General features: G+C 41.2%; 1 protein-coding gene across 47 annotated transcripts in view; it reads right to left on the bottom strand.

The window, feature by feature from the left end:
- Positions 1 to 12,303, bottom strand: part of AMBRA1 (autophagy and beclin 1 regulator 1) — a 183,711-nt gene that overhangs the window by 116,156 nt on the left and 55,252 nt on the right. The gene's annotated exons all lie outside the window — the stretch shown is intronic.

The raw sequence follows: 12,303 nt of genomic DNA, 5'->3' as shown, positions 1-12,303 counted from the left end.
AATCCCTGTCAATTACCAACTCAGAGGTCATTCATAAGGAAAAATGGGGGGAGGGATAAATAACATCCCCCTCTGCAGCTAGCAAACCTCTTATCTGGGATCACACCCTTCCTACAAGTACTTAGAGCCATAAATAAATGAAGAGCTCCAGAGCTCCCACACTGGATACGGCCACTGTATTATGCTGCCTACTGCTCTTCTCTGAGAAATGAACAAGTGCTTCAGAGACATGATCTTATTTCTACCTGCAGTACCTCCGGTAGACAAAGAGGAGGCTGGGATCAACAAGGGAGAGGAAAATGAGGCATACCTAGAGGTATCATGTCGTGCCCACATTTATCGGGGTGTTCATGCCATCCTAATCCACATCCTCTGATCTTCCACTCATCCTGCTCTGCCCAAACCCTTTTTGTGAGTACTCCCCAGGCTCTCTTAACGACTGACAAAAATCTTTACATAATCTAGCCCGACTGTAAATTCTATGATCATATGTGTTGCGCACACATTTTATTGAGCACCTTTTTAGTGCCAGGCAAATACTAAGCACTTCGCATGTATTTATTTAAACTTCACTACAGCCTGGAAAAGTAAGCATTACTATACATACTCGAGAACAATGGGCCTAGGAGTTGAGTGTATTTCACTGTAACAGCTAAGACTCCCATGAAGGTCTGTCAACTCCAGAACGCTTCAAACCACTAAGCATTTGTATCCACTGTGAGTCCAAACCAGAATGTGGGTCCAGTATTACCAGCTCTTCCCATTTTTTAAGAGAAGCCAGAAATCAAGGCTTTCGCGTGAAATCTCCTGTTAAATTTTAGCTAAAACATTTTTTCCCCTTTTCGTACAGCAAGGGCCAGTTCAAATACAACTGATAAACATGGTTCAGCATCCTCCCCAACCCCATTCTGCCCTATCTGCCACACTGCTTCCCAACTCAAATGCGCTTGGCAGCCAATCAAGCTCCTGCTATAGACCGCAGGTTTCAAAGGAAATGGTCTCAGAAAGAAACGCATATTGTTTCTCTCCAGCAGCATCTTGCCTGGCTCTCCCAGGAACAGGTCTCCGGCTCCCTGCCAGATTCTTCTTTAAAGCAGATCTGCAGGATAAGGACAGCAGCTACCAATCTTTCCCAATTGAGTTAATTCAATTCACTGTTATTAAAACCAGCTGGCTTTAGGTATAGTCATGTACAGTCACTTTATCCCAGTAACTGGCTTACTGAAGCATTTCCCCTAACAGCCTGGGGAACAGACATTATTAGCAGAGGCCCTGTCAACCTGGCTTGCTACCTTTCCCACCCAGGACAACTAACTGCTAACATGATATCTTTAATCTAGACCAGGCTTATAATCCCCACACTTAAGATAGGTTAAACAGTCTTACCATTGAAGACAGAAAATACAATTAAATCAATTAGGAAGAGAAGAAAGCAATAAAATACATCTCTTTGGTTGAAAACCTGAATCTTCAATGCCATCACTGTTCACAGCAGCAGAAATGCCATTTCAATTCTAAAACATGTCTGAAATTGAGATGGATCTTATAAATTGTATGATACAGTTTAATTGGCAGGATTTTTTCTTTCACGGGAACACATAAAATAATGGCATATCTTTGAATCTTGAGATGCAAGATGTGAGAGGAAGGGACAGAGAGAGGTACACAGAATGAAAAAAAAAGTGAAAATTGGAAAAGTGTATCGATTCAGGACATTTATGCCATTTATTCACTACTAATATGGGAATTAGGTGGGAGCTAAAGAACAGAAGCAAGATCTGGGAGCAGCTGGCTGCCCTGAAACACCCAGAAGCTTGTTCTATTCCAAAGGGCTCTGGAGTCAGTACTGAATATTACTGAGCCCTGCCATGTTATCTTCCAAATGGCTGCTTAATAAGCACAGGCCCTTTGCTTGGCAAGGAGCATCTGCTACAGTGACCAACACATACCCAGTTCAAGTACTTCTGCCTGAAAAATGATCCCGACAAATTAGGAAGACAATATCACCCACGACTATGCCCAGGCAGCGAGAGTATTCAAAGAGATGAGAGGACTTCTAGGGATGATGTAAACGAGATTCTTAAATCAGAAGAGTTTGGATTAGATAAGGTCAGTGTTAATGACACCACTTTATAATCCTGCACACTCTACTTCCCACCCTAAATTACTGTCTTAATTAGGAAGACGTCTTAGAGTAAAACCAAAATGTTAAGTTTTGTCTCTGGGGAGTTCCTGACGAAGTTCTCTTGGAACATCTATCCCATGCGCCTACTTACTAGAATCCGTTGGCACCATTTGCTCCCCAGGAAATACTGTGGAGCATTATATATACACAAAATCAGGAGAGCCAATTACTCTGAATGGTGCCCCCATATGCATATAACTGATGAAACACCAAACTCTCTATAGTTGCAGCACTAACACTCCTGAAGGATTAAAAAGACTTCTCCAATTGGTGGTGAGTAAAGAAAGAACTAGAGTGGCCAGATGAGTAAATATTACCTACCACTACTCCTAGGAACCCCAAAGAAAGATTTTACCCTCCCACAGTGAGCTTCCTGCAAAGAGCCATATACAAGGAAATGACAAGAAAATGGAATGGGATAGCAGCTGAGCGCCTTCTGCTCTGGCCACCAAATATTTGATCTATCAAGTAATTCAATAATATGAAATCCGATAGGACTTAGGAAGGGCTTAGACAAGCTTGCTCAGGCTTGAAGTTACCATTTCATTCTGACCTATAACCTCAATTTAGAAATGTTTTAAAGAGTCATTGAAGCTCTGACAAAGGAAAAAAAAACTTTTTACAAGTCTGCCTGATTCATTCTCTAAATCAGTGGTGTACAAGTGAGATATAGCAAGGGTTGTGTTATTTTGATCCACTGGAGAACAGGAAGAAAGCTATTAGAACTTTTGATTTATAATGTATAAGCATAATGTTTAAAATACACACACACATACAACATACACATGGACTGCTCAAAAGCCTTTTATTAACAAGTTTTTTTTGTTTGCTTTGTTTTGCTTTTGTTTTTAGGGCCACACCTATGGCATATGGAAGTTCCCAGGCTAGGGGGAGAATCAGAGCTGCAGCTGCTAGCCTAGGCCACAGCCACAGCAATGCCAGATCCATGCTTCATCTGTAACATTCACTGCAGCTTTTGAGGATGTGAATTTCCATCCTCACAGACACTATATTGGGTTCTTAACCCACCAAGCCACAACAGAAATTCCCAAGGTTTTTTTTTTTTTTTTTAAATCAGGTTGTTTTTAAGTCTGAAGGCCATTGTTCTATCAAAATATACACACTACTATAAGAAAATTCAATATTTAAAAGAATATAACCACAAATACATAAATATAAAAGTAAAACCATATTCATATACAGATAGAGCAAAAGAGTGAAAATGATAAAGCAAATTGATAAAATGTTAACATTGAGGGAGTGTGGGTGAAAAATATATGGGAATTCTTCACACTATTTTTGCAACATTTCTGAAAGTCTGAAGTCATTTCAAAATTTATAATATCCATATACAAAATCTAAAAGTAAACCACTGAAAACTAAACAGAAGACTATTCATTTACAAAAGATTTACTCACCTCACTAAAAGTAAGAAGTATTTCTTCAAACAGCAAGTTACCTTAATGCTCTAAAAAAATAGGCTTGGTAAACTACAGGTTCTGGGCCTGCTGCCTGTTTTTAAAAATAAAGTTTTATCCAAACACAGCCGCATTCACTCACTTACATATTGTCTGTAGCTGCTTTGGAGCCAAGAAAACAGAGTGGAGTAATCCTGATAGGGATAGGTCTTAAATATTTACTACTTGACCCTTTATAGCAAAAAAATCTGCCCACCCATGCTCTAAAAGATTTGCTTACACAGTCTCTTGAAAGATCAGGTGGAATCAGTTAGGAATGGAACAGAAAAACTTGAAATCAAAGTATTACGTATTAGAGTAAGTTGTCAAAAATTAATATTAAGCCTTGTTAAAAATCAACAGGAACAAAATTCAAGCTGTAAAATTCCCCCCCCCCTTTGTTTTTTGCTTTTTAGGGCCATACCTTTGACAAATGGAAGCTCCCAGGCTAGGGGTCAAATCAGAGCTGCAGCTGCTGCCTATGCCACAGCCACAGCAATTCAGAATCCGAGCCACGTCTGTGACCTATACCACAGCTCGTGGCAACACTGGATCATTAACCCACTGAGCAAGGCCAGGGATCGAACCCAAATCCTCATGGATACTAATCAAGTTTGTTACTGCTGAGCAATGAAGGGAACTCCAAAAAATTCTTAACATTTTAAATGAATACAACTACTTCTTCCTTTCATTTTCAATACTCTGAATATGTGAAGAGTTCCCTAGATCATTTAGCTATATCCTTGATAACTAGAAAAACAGTAAGATGTATAGTAGAAGAAAAGAACAAAGTTGTTAAGGGCAGATGAAATGGGTCATCCAAAAGAAAACCTTTGTTTCAAATTCAACGGATGGGAGTTCCCGTCGTGGCTCAGGGGAAACAAATCTGACTAGCATCCAGGAGGACTCATGTTCAATCCCTGGCCTTGCTTAGCAGGTTAAGGATCTGGCGGTGCCATGAGCTGTGGAGTAGGTCAAAGACATGGCTTGGATCCTGAGTTGCTGTGGCTGTGGCCAGTGACCATAGCTCCAATTCGATCCCTAGCTTTGGAACCTCTATATGACATGGGTGCAGGCCTAAAAAAGACCAAAAAAAAAAAAAAAAAATCCTCAGCTTGGCACCCAAAGCCTTACAGCCAAGTTTCTCATTCCTTCCAAACATGCTATATGCTCTGGTACAATGGTTTTCAAACTTTTTGGTCTCAGGGTTTCTTTAACACTTAAAAATTATTGAGGATCCCAAAGAGTTTTGGTTTATGTGGATGTTATCTATCAGTATGTATGTACTATATTTGAAATTAAAACTGAGAAAAATTTAATACACATACATGCATTTACTAGCCATCAGAGAGATAACCTCATTACATGTCATGTGGCCTCTAGAAAACTCCACTGAAAACTCATGAAAGAGTGAGAGTGAAACGGACAAAGAACATCTCAGCATTATAATAAAGGCAGTTTTGACTTCAGGGACCCCAGGCCCTACTTTGAGAATTATTGCTCCAGCTAAATTAAACATACCCTCACTATTTCACCTCTGTATTTAGCTTGGCCATTTTTTCTTTCTGGAAAGTTCTTCCCCATCCCTGCCTATAAAAATCCTCAGCTCAAATACCTGACTCCTCCAATCAGAAGTTCACCCTCTTAGGATAACCTAACCCCCTTGCTGTACAGTGGGAAAATAAAAAAAATTATATATTTAAAAAAAAAAAAAAAAGACGTTTACCCTCTTGTCCTCAATAGCCTGTAGCATTTGAATCCTCTCTAAAAAAAGCCTTTTCCCAAGAGAATTTTTACTGAAGTTCCTTGTAAGTATGATAAGAAGGAAGGCCTCTGCTACTGGCCTATAAGCTACATGAAAGCAAGTACTGGGTCCAAGTCATCTTTTTATCCCCATTAAACTGACATTCTAGGGTGTTCCCACTGTGGTGCAATGGGTTAAGACTCTGACTGCAGCAGCTCGGGCAGCTGGGGAGGCGCAGGTTGGATCCCTGACCCAGCGCAGTGGGTTAACAGATCCAGCATTGCCACAGCTGCGGCTCAGATTCAATCCCTGGCCCAAGAACTTCGATATGCCACCCATTTAAAAAACATAAAACCAAACAAACCAAAAAAACCAACAACCCACCTCACATTCTAATTAACACACAATAGGAGACCAATAAATATTTAAGTAAATAAATCAGCAGGCCTAAGTAGATTTGGAAAAATAAGCAAGACATATCTGATTGCCCCTCACTCACCACATGACTTTCGTACAAGGTTGCTAGATGTCCAAAAACTTGCACTAAAATTCCTGAAGGAACAGGTTTTTCAGAAACTGCTTTACATCACTCTTCATCCCTCTGGTCACTTATGCCGCTCAGGTTAAAGTGCTTACATAGCTGTCCTGATAAATGCAGTGCAGCCTGGTCCCTGGGAGGCTTATTAAATCATAAAGTCAGAGGCTGGCTACTTGCCTGGCAAACTACCACTGATGCTCCTGGACAGTTTATTGCCAAAAGAGACCACATAGGGGAAAGAGGGCAATGTTTGGGGGTGGGAGGAAAGGGGCAGGAGGCCAAAGAAACTTGGATACACTATTGCCTTCTTCATTTCTGCATCTTGCTCTGCAAGCCTCAGATCTCTGCCTTGGCGCATGCCTGAGCTGGGAGATGACAAGCCCTTATTCTTTGTAAAAAATAATTGTGTGTTCTGAAACGACACTTCTATTATGATTTCCAAATTGACATCTCTGATTCAACGCGGAGGCATCCAAGCCTCCCCATTTCACACACTGGCAATTATCTTTTAAGTTATCCAACGATAGGCACTCATCTGATCACTGTAGGGCCCCCTAGTTCTAGGGGTGCATTTACAGCACAAGAGGTAGTTCCCAGCAGAGCCTGGGAGGCAATTCCTGCCTCTGTTGGGGGGTAGACCAAGGCAAGGTGGCACTGCTAAAAGGCTAACTTCAGGAAAAAAACAGACATACTATAGAAAGAGCTCAGTGCCTGTCATGTGGATTGGCCTTATTTTACTATCGCCAAGCATAAACAATTCATAGGGCTCAAAATAATGCCTTTCACCAGAAAAGCTTTAAAACATCTTTACAAAACAATATATTTTTTAATGTCTCTGTGCAGTGAGCAATAGATGATAAGACATCAGAACACAACATAATCACAGACACCAAGAGGGAAGAAGCTGGACACAATTCCTATAGGGTGCGCAATTGTGTATCTATCTATACAAAGGTCTTGTCGGAAAAGCCAGCCAGACCACTCTGCAAACATCTCCCCTTCTGCTGACTGTTAGGTGTGTGGTTATTTTTAATTCAATTGTAAAATGATTGGCTAGAGCTATGCTTAGCTCTTAGAAATCCTCAACACATCAAACTATAGTTATGAAACTTCAATTTATAATAAAATCTCACTTTTGCCCGCATCTGAACTCAAAGGTCCAAGGTGACAGACATGGACATGCTTACTCTGTCTCCAAATTCTTTTTATTTGGGAGACTTGGGAGGTCTGCCCAGAGACCACAGATTTTTTTTTTTTTTTTTTTTTTTGCATAGAGAAGTTCCTGGGACCAGGAGTTCCCATTGTGGCGCAGTGGAAACGAATCCGACTAGGAACCATGAAGTGGCAGGTTCAATCCCTGGCCACGATCAGTGAGTTAAGGATCTGGTGTTGCCCTGAACTGTGCTGTACGTCGCAGATGTGGCTCAGATCTGGCATTGCTGTGGCTGTGGTATAGGCCGGCAGCTGTAGCTCCGATTAGACCCCTAGTCTGGGAACCTCCATTTGCTGCAAATGTGGCCCTGAAAAAAAGGAAAAAAAAAAAAAAAGGTTCCTGGGACCAGAGATTACAGGGATTGAATTCAAGCCACAGCTGCAAACCATGCCACAGCTGTGGTAATGCCAGATCCTTAAACCCACTGCACCAGGTGAGGGTTCGAACCCACACCTCTACAGGGACCCGAGCCACTGCAGTCAGGTCCTTAATCCACAACACCACAGAGGGAACTCACCACAGATATTTTCAAACTAGGACTTTAGATCAGAGGCTTTTCATCAAAGGATGAATAGGATCATATCAATAACAAGTTTCACAGCTAGTTCTGATATTCGCATGCACACATACCTACAAGAAGCAACAGCTGTGACATGCAAGTCTGACCTTTAAGAGGAAGTACTCCCTAACTGACGGGTTTCCCCCAAATCAAGAAGAGATTTACAGAATTCAATAATCTTGAACTCTCCGATAATTTTATTCAGAATAACAATTCAAAAAATCTATCTCTAGACCCACTAATTTTACAAAGGAACTGTACTGAAGATATGGTAGAATCATTTACTGCTTCAAAAACAACAATCCTTGTACATTTCTTCTCAAATGGTTTTTTTTTTTTTTTTTTTTTTTTTTTTTTTTTTGTCTTTTTCTCTTTTTAGGGCCACAATGGAGGTTCCCAGGCTAGGGGTCTAATCGGAGGTGCATCTGCTGGTCTACACCACAGCTACCGAAACACCAGATCCAAGCTGCATCTGCAACCTACACCACAGCTCACGGCAACGCTGGATCCTTAACCCACTGAGCGAGGCCCGGGATCGAACCCGCAACCTCATGGTTCCTAGTCGGATTTGTTTCCGCTGCGCCACGATGGAAACTCCTCAAATGATTTTTTACATTCATATTCCTGACCTGAAATTTTAAAAACCCTTGATGAGGGCCATTCATTCCACTGATCCTGGTAGAGTGCAAACACTACATAGTATGAGGTAAAAACCTTAGGGCCAACATCAGGAGGGCAAAGAGAAGTTAGTAAATGAAGCCTTATAAGAGAATGAGGAAAAAAGAATGCACAGTGGGCTAGAGCATTTATTAACCAGAGGCTAAGAGGCAGCCTTCCTGGCTCACATCTGTTCAAGTAATGAGGTTTCTGGAGTCTACAGAAATAGAAAAGAGGCCAGAGGCTCCAGCTGGGCCCCCAAACAATCCACTGTTAGCCCTTGAGCTAACCAAAGCTCAGAGTACAATCACTTTTCTTATATCCTGGGTTCACTCTGAACTGCTTCTCTTAGTGACATTTGATTTTCACTGATTCGCCTCTGGGGGTATACTACTTGCCCTTCCACCCTCATTCTGACTTCAGCAACCTTCTTGATTCCCTTTGGACGCAGCATTTGACTCCACTGGAATAATTTCTCCACCATTTCCCTCTGTCTAGACAACATGAAATTGTCATAAATGACACCTAAGGTACAATTAGTAGAAAAACTGCAATTTCCACTCTCCTCCCCCGTTCCCCAAAAGAACTGCACATGCATGTCAATCAATACTACCCTGAAGATTAACTCTGTAGAATCTGGAAGCCATTTAATTCTCAGCTTGCTAAATATTATGCATCCCCCCCACCCGCCACTATAATTAGAAGACCTAAATTGCCTTCTTTTCACTGGCACTAATGGTTATAATCTCAGAGATCTGAAAGCCTGCTGAATCGATACCTGTGTAAAAGGTCCTTACAAACACTTTATCCAGCTGCATTTTATTTAGCCAAATCAGACAAAAGCAAAAAGATAAGGCAAAAGAGGAGAGAGGCAATGAGAGAAAAGAATGACTCAAGACCATCAGAAGGAGGCTGTATGATTATAACTATCATAAAAATAAGATGGTTTGAAGCCACCGCCAGCTCCTTGTGAGATGTAACAGCAAAACCCAGCAAGGTCAAAGGAAGGCAAATCATGAAATAACTTATCAGTGGTTTACATAACCATTGGTTATGTATCATAACCACGACACATGGAAGTTCACAGGCTAGGGGTCTCATCGGAGCTGTAGCCACTGGCCTACACCATAGCCACAGCAATGCCAGATCCAAGCCGCCTCTGCCACCTACCCCGCAGCTCAAGGCCAGGTCCTTAACCCACTGAGCAAGGCCAGGGATGGAACCCTTTCCTCACGGATCCTTGTCAGGTTCGTTATCGCTGAGCCACAAGAGAAATCCTATCATTCGTTTTCAATGGGAGGGGGAGACATATATCTGAAGGTGTTTTTGGTTGTTGCAACTGGGGGCTGGGGGGGGGGTGCACTGGTATCTAGGGTGTAAAGGCCAGGACTGCTGCTAAACATCCTACAATGTTTGGGACAGCTCCCCACAATAAATTATTCAGCCCAAATGCTAATAGTGCTGCTGCTGAGAAACCCTCTATCTTAATCATCTGAGATTAACCAAGGGAAAATGAATAACTAATATATGAAGCAAGTCAGTGCTGTAGCTTTAGAAACAGACTGCAGTTTAATTCTTCATCTTATGTCACTTATTAGCTGTGTGACCTTGGGCCAGTGCATTATCCTCAGCATCCAATTTAAGGGGAAAAATCCCTATTTCAAAAGGTGGTTATGATTAAGTTAGAACATTAGTAGCCAGCACCCAGTCTAACAGCGATCATTTTTTCCTTCCTTGGATTATAACTCCCAAAAGTGTCTGCAGGGAACATGATTGTACTCTGGCCACCCAAGTTACTATGTCTAAAAAGGTGGTTTCCTAGAAAGACATGTTTTGAAGAAGGATGAGTACTATAAAGGAATAAACATGAGTATTGTGAGCCCTAAGAATCACATGAACTTCACCCAAATAAACCAACAAGGGCAGTCAGTCATCCATCCACCTATCTGGCTGTTGGTCCACTCAACCACCGATTCAAACCACAAATAATTACCAAGTGTTTATTATTGGGTTTATATTAGTATATAAAATAATATGGTTCCTGTAGTAGAATCTGAAGATGGACCTCCAAAGAGCCATATTTCTTGGTATTCTTGCTCTTGTTTGGTCTCCTCCCACACTAAATCACTGAATCTAGACCAGTCTGCCACTTGCTTCAATAAGGAGAACGTGGTAAGTTCTGGGCCTAAGCCTTTAAGAGAATGGACAGCTTCCACTTTATCCCTCTTGGAACTGTCCCTTTTGGAAGCTCTAAGCTGCTGCATAGAATGTCTGGCTCCTCTGCTGGAGAGGCCACGTAGAGAGACAAGTCCTTGAGAGGGCTAGTTGTGCCAAATGAGTCTCCAGATGACTCAGAGACCCCAAGGAAAGCCAGCAAGAACTTCCCAGCTGAGCCCAGTCTACCCAAATAACAATGAAAGATAATAAAACAGTTATTTTAAGTCACTAGTTTTGTTTTGCGATTGGTTATGTATCAGTAGATGAAGGAAAGTTCCTGATCTTCTGGAACTTTCGAGCTAGTTACAATAGCATTAAAACAACATCCATGAAGTTATTAGCTTATTAAGCCTAATGTAATCACATCTGTACTCAAGGGAACCTTGGCTACCAAAACAAAACACCAAACAAGACATTTGAAAACAGATCTAAAACAATAAAACTCAGTGCAAACTTGGTCACTATGTCCAAAGCATGAGAGACTGGTGCTGCTCAAAAGGATCAATGTCAATTTAGAATGACTTTATGCTCATGTCTACCTAATCTCAATCAGGCTCTCTCCTCTGAAACACACTTCTGCCCTAGATTGCTCCTTTTCAATGTAGAAGATGACCCTAGAAATGAACGCTATTTATACCCTAGCTCTTATTAAGAGGAAGAACCAGTTTGTCGGTGGTGGGTTTTTGTTTTTTTGTTTTCTTTTACAAATCATTGTAATGGAGTGCAGGAAAAATGAAGATAACATCCCATTCCCTTGCTATGGATCAAACTACTCTTTGTATTATTACACTTTCTAAAACAGAACCTGTGTCTGCTCCAAGTGACTAATGGGAGTAACTAGCACCAGCCCTATCACAACAGCCTTTCTTTATCTGAGGCACCTCACTTTTTTATGTACTTGGTTTACTTTAATTTTACATGGTGAGATTTCACAGATACTCCAGAAGACTGAGGTCTAAAAAAAATAACACTAAAACAGATAGGAAAGAAAATGACCTGTAGGGAATATGTCATGACAAAATGAGTTGTTTTATTTTTTGGATTTATTTATTTACTTTTTGAGCAGAAAGAGAGAAAACAGTTGGCATTTCTTGAGTATACAAATTTGTAAAAGCAACTGATGTTTAACTCACGCAATCCACAGCACAATAATTTTATAATTGAGGAAACTGAGGTTCAGAGAGGCTACATAACTTACCCAAGATCACACAATAGGACCAGATTTTTTTTTTCTTTTGCCTTTTTAGGGCCACACCTGAGGCATATGGAAGTTCCCAGGCTAGGGATTGAATCAGAGCTGTAGCTGCCTACCTGCACCACAGCTCACAGCAACGCCAGATCCTTAACCCACAGAGCAAGGCCAAGGATCGAACCCTCGTCCTCATGGTTAGTTAACCACTGAGCCACGACAGGAACTCCAGGACCAGAATTTGAATCTAGTATTTCTCAAATCCAAATCCTTCTATTAGAATATATTATAAGAGAGTTCCTGCTGTGGTGCAGAGGATTACGGATCCAGCATTGTCAAAGCTGTGGCATAGGTTGCAGCTGTGACTCAGATTCAACCCCTCACCAGGGAACTTCTATATGCTGTGAGTGCAGACATTTAAAAAAAAAAAAAAAAAAAAAAAAAAAAAAGAATATAAGGAGTTCCCTTCGTGGCTTGGCGGTTAACGAACCCAACTAGGATCTATGAGGATGTGGGTTCAATTCCTGGCCTCACACATTAAACA

This window comes from Sus scrofa, chromosome 2, assembly GCF_054392235.1.
Source record: "Sus scrofa isolate SSC_HxYL_T2T_F1_AM1 chromosome 2, Sscrofa_HxYL_maternal_Yorkshire_Landrace_v2.0, whole genome shotgun sequence".
NCBI classification, from domain to species: Eukaryota; Metazoa; Chordata; class Mammalia; order Artiodactyla; family Suidae; genus Sus; species Sus scrofa.
The sequence above is the reverse complement of the archived record's forward strand: the minus strand, read 5'-3'. Positions and strand labels throughout refer to the sequence as shown.